The sequence below is a fragment of the Octopus sinensis genome, linkage group LG4 (genome assembly GCF_006345805.1).
Source record: "Octopus sinensis linkage group LG4, ASM634580v1, whole genome shotgun sequence".
Taxonomy (NCBI): domain Eukaryota; kingdom Metazoa; phylum Mollusca; class Cephalopoda; order Octopoda; family Octopodidae; genus Octopus; species Octopus sinensis.
In genome coordinates, this window is record NC_043000.1 from 72,550,894 (window position 1) to 72,558,393 (window position 7,500).

The following is a 7,500-nucleotide window of genomic DNA, read 5'->3' on the forward strand; positions in this document are numbered from 1 at the left end:
ATTCGCGCAAGCTGATTTAGAGGCAAAATATAAGCTGTAGTGTGGATCATAAGAGAATAGCTTCCCCCTATTACGACGACACACAGACTCAACACACTCGGCTCACTGGACGATATACATACATGCATGCGAACGTAGGTACATACATACATACATGCATACATACACACACACACACACACACACACTGGGTAAGACTTAGTAGTTACAGTGTTTTGAGTAGTGTAGAACCACCTTCGAGAAGAAGGTGAATTCGTATAGAAAACCTGAACTCCAGTTGGTTTCTGGACATTTCAACCTCTGATGTGTCACTGGTCTTAGAACTGATAGCCGTATGAAGTGGGATCAGTGCTGTGCAACACTTTATCCACCCAAAAGAAATTCACGCTTGCTTGGATTTACTGAGTTTAGGAAGTGATCTTATTCGGTCAGGAGTTGACTTCCATCATGTATGTACGTATGTATGTATGTATGTATGTATGTATGTATGTATGTATGTATGTATGTATGTATGTATGTATGTATGTATGTATGTATGCATGCATATATGTATTGATGGATGGAGGGATGGATGGATAGATGGATAGATGGGTTCGTGTTGTGCTTGTCCTCCATCACTGCCTAACAACCGATGTTGATTTGTTTACGTTCCCGTAACTTAGTAGTTCGGCTAAAGAAACTAATAAAATAAATACAAGATTTAAAAAGTACTCGGGTCGTTTTGTTCAATTGAGTCCTTGTTCGACTGAGACGGTACCTCAGTATGTATGCAGTTCAATGACTGAAATAAGTAAACTCTAACACTTCTATCAACTTCCACCACTCTCTTACCACTTCCATCTACTATAAACTCACACACTTATCTCAAGTTCTTCTCCTTCCACCCTACCCACACCAAACTGTCCATACCTTACTCTCAGTTCTTCTGTCTTCGCCGACTCTGTAATGACAACCATGACTTCAGGACACAGTCCCAACTCATGATTCGCCATTTCACTGAATGAGCATAGCCCACCACCGTCATCCAAATAGCTCTTACCGGCATCGATCTGTTGACGGTGCATCCACTCTTTCTCCCGCACCTTCCCCACTTTTATCCACCTCCCTTTCCCTTTAATTTCCCACCACTCAACCCTACTCCTCCAACGCACTGTTTTAAGTGCTTTCTGCCAATTCCTTTGTAACCCCTCCACCTTCCAAATCTTCTTCAACCCAACCTTCCTCTCCTTGAGACACGCCTGTAACATATATGACCTTCTGGTCTGCGGCTGCTTTCCCACACCAGGTACTCAAAGTAGCTCCTTCTCATGTCCTCGCCCACACTGTTGCACCGCCCCTTCCTCTCCAATACTACTATCCCCTACCACATCACCGACTCATTCACCTGCACTTCCAGAAATTTAGCCAACTGCACCCTCTGTTATCTATCTTCCACTTTTTCTCTCCCTTTCTCTCTCTCTCTCTCTCTCTCTCTCTCCGTCACTTTCTGTACATTGGTCAAACTGGCCGGCGTTTGGCTGACCGGTTTGCCGAACATCTTCGGTAATGACATCCCAGTTTCGCGCCACTTCCACTCGACGGACCATCTGCCACCCCTATTCTACCGGACACATCCAGAATACTCACACACATTAACTCCATACAGATGCACTCTATCCAACAGACCCATATACATGCCAACTGAAAGCAGAAACATACACATGCGCACATATGCATACAAACACGCATAAACACACACAATATTCACGCATAAGCACACAATATATTCACACAATAGCATCACACACACGTACCTGTACACATACATATGAAAGCCTCAAATACACACAATTGATAGCCTTATACACATACGTTAGACAGCCTCATAAGGCTATAGAGGAGGCTTGCCCAAAGTGCTACGCAGTGGAACTCTACCCAGAATCATGTGTTTAGGAAGCAAACTTCTTACCACACAGCCACATCACAATATTTTTATCTTGTATTTGTGTCAGTCATTAGACTGCAGCCATGGTTTAGTCGAAGAAATCGACCCCAGTACTTTTTTTTTTCTAGTACTTTTTCTATCGTACCATTTTACTGAACAGCTAAGTTACGGAGACATAAGCAAGCCATCGCCGGTTATCAAATGGTAGTGGAAAAGAAACAAAAATAAACACACAAACACACACACACACATATGTACACATATATACAACAGGCTTCTTTTCATTTCCGTCAACCAAATTCACTCACAAGGTTTGGTCGGCTCGGGACTTATATAGAAGACACTTGCCCAAGATGACATGCAGTAGGACAGAACTCGGAATTATGTGGTTGGGAAACAGACTTCACAAGGTATGTTTAACAGGAACTTTAAGCAGATATAAACAATAGAATCAATCTAAAGAGAATATCAATGAGATTTGCAGTCTATAGAGAAGTAAGGGGTAACGCTATAAAAATACGAAGGAAGAGAATACTTTATTTACATTGAGTCAAAAGATTTGCAATATTTTGGTAACTTACTCGTTTTATTCGTCAAGTTACAACAAGAGCGACTTAGCATTCGAAGCAGAGACCATCGTGTTGCACTATCTGATGCCACCTTTCTCCAGTTTTATGATCCCACGCTGATACAAGTTCTTGCCATTCGAGTTGAACAACTCCTTCACAGAAGCTTCCATCTCTTCTTGGTTCATGATGTGTCGCGAGCGCAGGAAGTGAGCCATGGATCGGAACAAGTAATAATCCAAAAGACCTAGGTTCAGACTATATGTTGTATTGAATATGACATCCGTTTGGTGCTCTCAAGTTCCTGGAGTTTATTCCGGGTCATTCGAACGGTATGAGGGATCTTATTGTCTTCCTTCAGAAGAGAGCACTTTCTGTTAAGCAATACCAGGTGTGTTTGCCGCACAATGGCATACGTCCGCTTCAGCTCTTCGGAGTAACAGATTGACATCGCTAGTTTGGCCATCCAGAACGAAGTCGTAGTTAATCATCTCCTCATAAATTCCACCAGGAGCAGAGCATCACTCTGTGTTCGAAACAAGTTCCTGAAGCTGGCCTTTGCTTAAATAACCATTGCTTAAATATCTCCCTCGGATTATTACGTGTTCCGACCCATGGCTCACTTCCTGCACTCGCGACCAAGAATAAGTGAAAGATTCAAGGAAGAGTTCTTCGCCTCGAATGGGAAGACTTGCTATCAGCAATGTCAAAGGGCATAAAGGTGGTTTTAGACGGTGCAACACGATGACCTCTACTCTGAATGCTAGGCCGCTTTTGTTGCATCTTGACGAATAAAGGAAATAAGTCACCAAAATATTATATAACTTTTGATTCAAAGTAATAATTAAAATATAGATAATTATATAATTAATTCAAACACTTTTCAGGTAAGGATAATTATATGTGACGACGTACAAGAATTATCGTCCGTTGAAATAATTATCAGTAGTCGGTAATTTTGTGCTCTACATATTAAATTGAAATGAAACTTAAAAAGAGATAATTGAATAATAAAACAAAAGAATTATAAAATTACAGATCTTTACAGGTAGATAAAAAATTACATTATATCGTACTTATTTACCTAAAAGAGAAATATGTTACGTTCAAAATTTTAATTATTATTATTATTATTATTTATAAAACTTTGCAAAATTGAGACTTAACGATAATTAATCATTAATATTCAATATTATAAAAACTTAATCTTACTACTACCATATCACATATCAGTCGTATTATATTAAACATTAAGATTCGAACTATTGCATAATAAAGGTTGAAATGGTTGGTGTAAGAAATACTCCAATATTTTAATTATCTTTTGGTACAACAATTACTACAGGAATACTCGGATCTCTTCAGTTTCGCTCACAGATTATTTAATTAATTTTCTTTAACTAAACAGTTTGAAACTTCGTATACTGGTGTAAGTTATCACGCTGATCATGGTCTACTTTCAACATACTTGACAAAATTTCGTATTTTAGAAGTTATTTCGTGTTGTAGTTGGGTAATTTTAACTAATCAACGACTTGTATTCAGCTAAAGAAAGCTACTGCTGATTGCAATAATAATCGAAGAGCAAACATTTCGGGGTTGCCTCTACTAAATGTCACCACTCTGTTCTATTTCATTTTTGTTTACTGCTTGTGTTGCATATTTTTTGGTCTCTTTTTTTGCTTTTCGATCGCAAATGTACAAAGAGGATATCGAAAAGCAAACAAACCGTGTAGTATGCAACACAGACAGTAAACGAAAATAAAATAGAACAGAGTGGTGACATTTAGTAGAGATGACCCGGAAGTTGTTGCTCTTCGATTACTATCGCAAACAGCAGTAGCTTTCTTCAGCTGAATGCACGTCGTTGATTGGTTAAAATTGCCCAAATACGACAACTTTAACACGAAATAACTTCTAAAATACGAAATTTTGTCAAAAAATGTTGAAAGTAAACCGTGTTCAGCTGAGAAATTACACCAGTATGCAAAGTTTCAAACTGTTTAGTTAAAAAAAAATTAATCTATGAGCGAAACTGAGGAGATCCTAATACTCCAACCATAATAATTATTTCGTTTGGTTGCATATGTAGGAGCATCTGAAACTCAGTTTCTCAAACTTATTAACAACGTTCTTCTACATCGCAACATCTCTAGAATTTCCACCAAAGTTTTGACATGGTATATCTTACAATAAACCAGGAAATTGTGTAATTAATCCCTACCTTTTTGAAATTTGTAGACAAGATTTGAGGTTACAACGGCGCATTTATAAGCAATATTCTTAGATTTATTATTCAGTGGATATTCCGTCGGTTTAATGAAGTTATACATTTCTTCATTCATTGATAGCATGTTAAAAGCTAGTGTGTGTGTGTGAGAGAGAATTGTGTGCGTGCGCGCGCGTATATATGTACTTGGTTGTTGCATTTAGTTAACAAGATTCTTAATGTGATTCATATGCTGAAACAAAATCTTGTATTGGCAAGGTCATTACGCCAATAATAATAAAACCTGCACTAGTTCAATATCATTCCTTTATTGTTAGACAATTGGCTAAATATCTAACCAACTAAATAATGTTTTGTTTGTGTAATATACTGGTTAAATAATCAATCAGTTGTTTATTTGCCAAAGTCCTTTTACTGCTATTCGTGAACTTTTCAGAAACTTACTTCCCTCTTCGTGGTCTGCTCTGAATGTGTCCGAGCATTGGTCTAATGCCTGTGTGTACGTATGCTTGCATATGTCTATGTAGATATATGCTAGCTTAAAAGACGAGCTAAGTATGAAAGTAAACGAATAGTGTCTGTGTGTGCATGTGCATGCACCTGCATGTGTGTACGTGTACATGTGCGCGCATGTGCATGTGTCTGCGTTTGTGTGTGTACACTTGCATAACTGCTTGTATGTGTGGAGGGGAACGAGCGCGCGCACACACACACGCATACTCACATGAACATATTCAAGCATGCACCCGCGCGCACACAGACACACACACATGCACACGTAAACATACACACATACAGAAAGCAAGGATACACATCCACACACAACACACGTACACATGTACACGTACACACAGGCACGTAGGCATACAATGGCATACATACGCACACACCCACATATATGCACAGGCACACGCGCACATAAGTGCACACACACGCGTACGCAGGAACACATGCGCGCACACACGAGACCGCACACGCGCAAGCATACGCATAGACGCTTACCTATTCAAAAATGTCACATAACCGCATGCACACATATACTGGAATATACTCACATAAGCAAACACATTCACACACACATACGAATATACACATCTATAGAACCGATTCAAGGTCACGAACACACAAACTAGACCACACACACACAACCGCGCACGCGCAGGTACCCCTACGCACATCTACCCTATTTTCCTCTCACACAAACATGCAAACACACAAACATACACATCCATGCACGCACAAATACATACAGACAAACTCTTCGTTTAATTTCCACCTTTATCTCCTCTTCTAAGCAAACACACCTCTACAGACACACGTACAAGCATACATACACACAGGTATAGGACCAATACTCGGGTGAACTCAGAGCAGACCAAAGACTATGACTATCAAAACACCGATTGATTGTTCAACCAACATATCAAACAAACGATCGATTATTTAGTTGCTTAACAATAAAGGAGTGATAAGGAATCAGTGTTTATGCTATTATTATTGGCGTAATTATCTGCCCAAGACACAACAATATATATATATATATATTACAATTAATAAGAGGAATGACCACTAAAGTGGATTCCTATACGCTAGAGATAGACGTCAAATCGCCTTACCACAAAGAATATGCTCTCAAGAAAAAAAACCCACCAAACGCCAAAATGTAAAAAATAATTTTTTACATTTTTTTTTTTACATTTTGGCATTTGGTGGTTTTTTTCTTGAGAACACACTCTTTGTGGTAAGGCGATTTGACATCTATCTCTAGCGTATAGGAATCCACTTTAGTGGTCATTCCACTTATTAATTGTAATATAATTTTAAATCTTCGGATTTTTTTTAATATGATAGACCACTGGTTTAAATTGATGTTAATTGATTGATATCAATTTCTACCCTCATTATTTTAATTTATATATATATATAATACTGGTTTCAAATTTTGGCACAATGCCAGATATACACACGCGCGCGTGACACCCCATAAAATATTGTTTTATACTTATTTTAACTTCAAATGGTTTATATTTTTCTATTTATTGACATTTTTATGTTTCCGGTTCTATCTGTGACTGTGTAATCATGTCACGTACAAAAGAAGCCTTGAAACTATACGAATTTCGAAGAGGTCGTATCGTGGGTCATTCTGAAAGTGTACTTCAGCGTAAAATCGCAAAAAACTTCTACAGTTAATAAAGTGATTGTGCAATTCACCAGAGAGGGAAAGGAGTCCACATGACGTCGACAAGGAGCCTCTGCCAGGACCCTTCGCTTTGTTACGTGAAGTGTGGAAGGGCTCTAACATAGCAGAACAAGTTGATGTCAGTCCCAGAACAGCTATCAGGTATCTCCACAAACTTGGCTACTATGGCAGAGCAGAATGAAGGAAGCCACTTCTTCGACCAGAAAAGATTGGGCCAGTGAGATAGTGGAGTAACCACTAGCATTTTGAGACACTGACATATTCTCTGATGAGTCCAGATTTGCTGTATTTTCTGACAGTGGTCGAGTGTGGGTCCGGAGACTCTGTGATCAAGAATTTGACATGAAAACATTGCTGCCAACAATGAAACATGGTGGTTATTATGTGATGGTCTGGGGAGTAATTTGTGGCAATGGTCGATCAGAGCTGATGAAGTGTGAGAGAAACATAAGCTCAGATATATATGTGTCCAAATTGCAGAAAGGACTCCTAATTTTCTCCAGTGGTGAAATGATTAAAGGAGACTCTTTATTTATGGAATGGGGCTCCTTGTCATATGGCTAAAAAGACCCAAAAT

General features: G+C 38.8%; 1 protein-coding gene across 1 annotated transcript in view; it reads right to left on the minus strand.

Annotated features, from left to right (window-relative positions):
- LOC115210712 (major facilitator superfamily domain-containing protein 6-like) overlaps window positions 1-7,500 on the minus strand; it is a 107,536-nt gene that overhangs the window by 1,600 nt on the left and 98,436 nt on the right. The window lies entirely within an intron of this gene.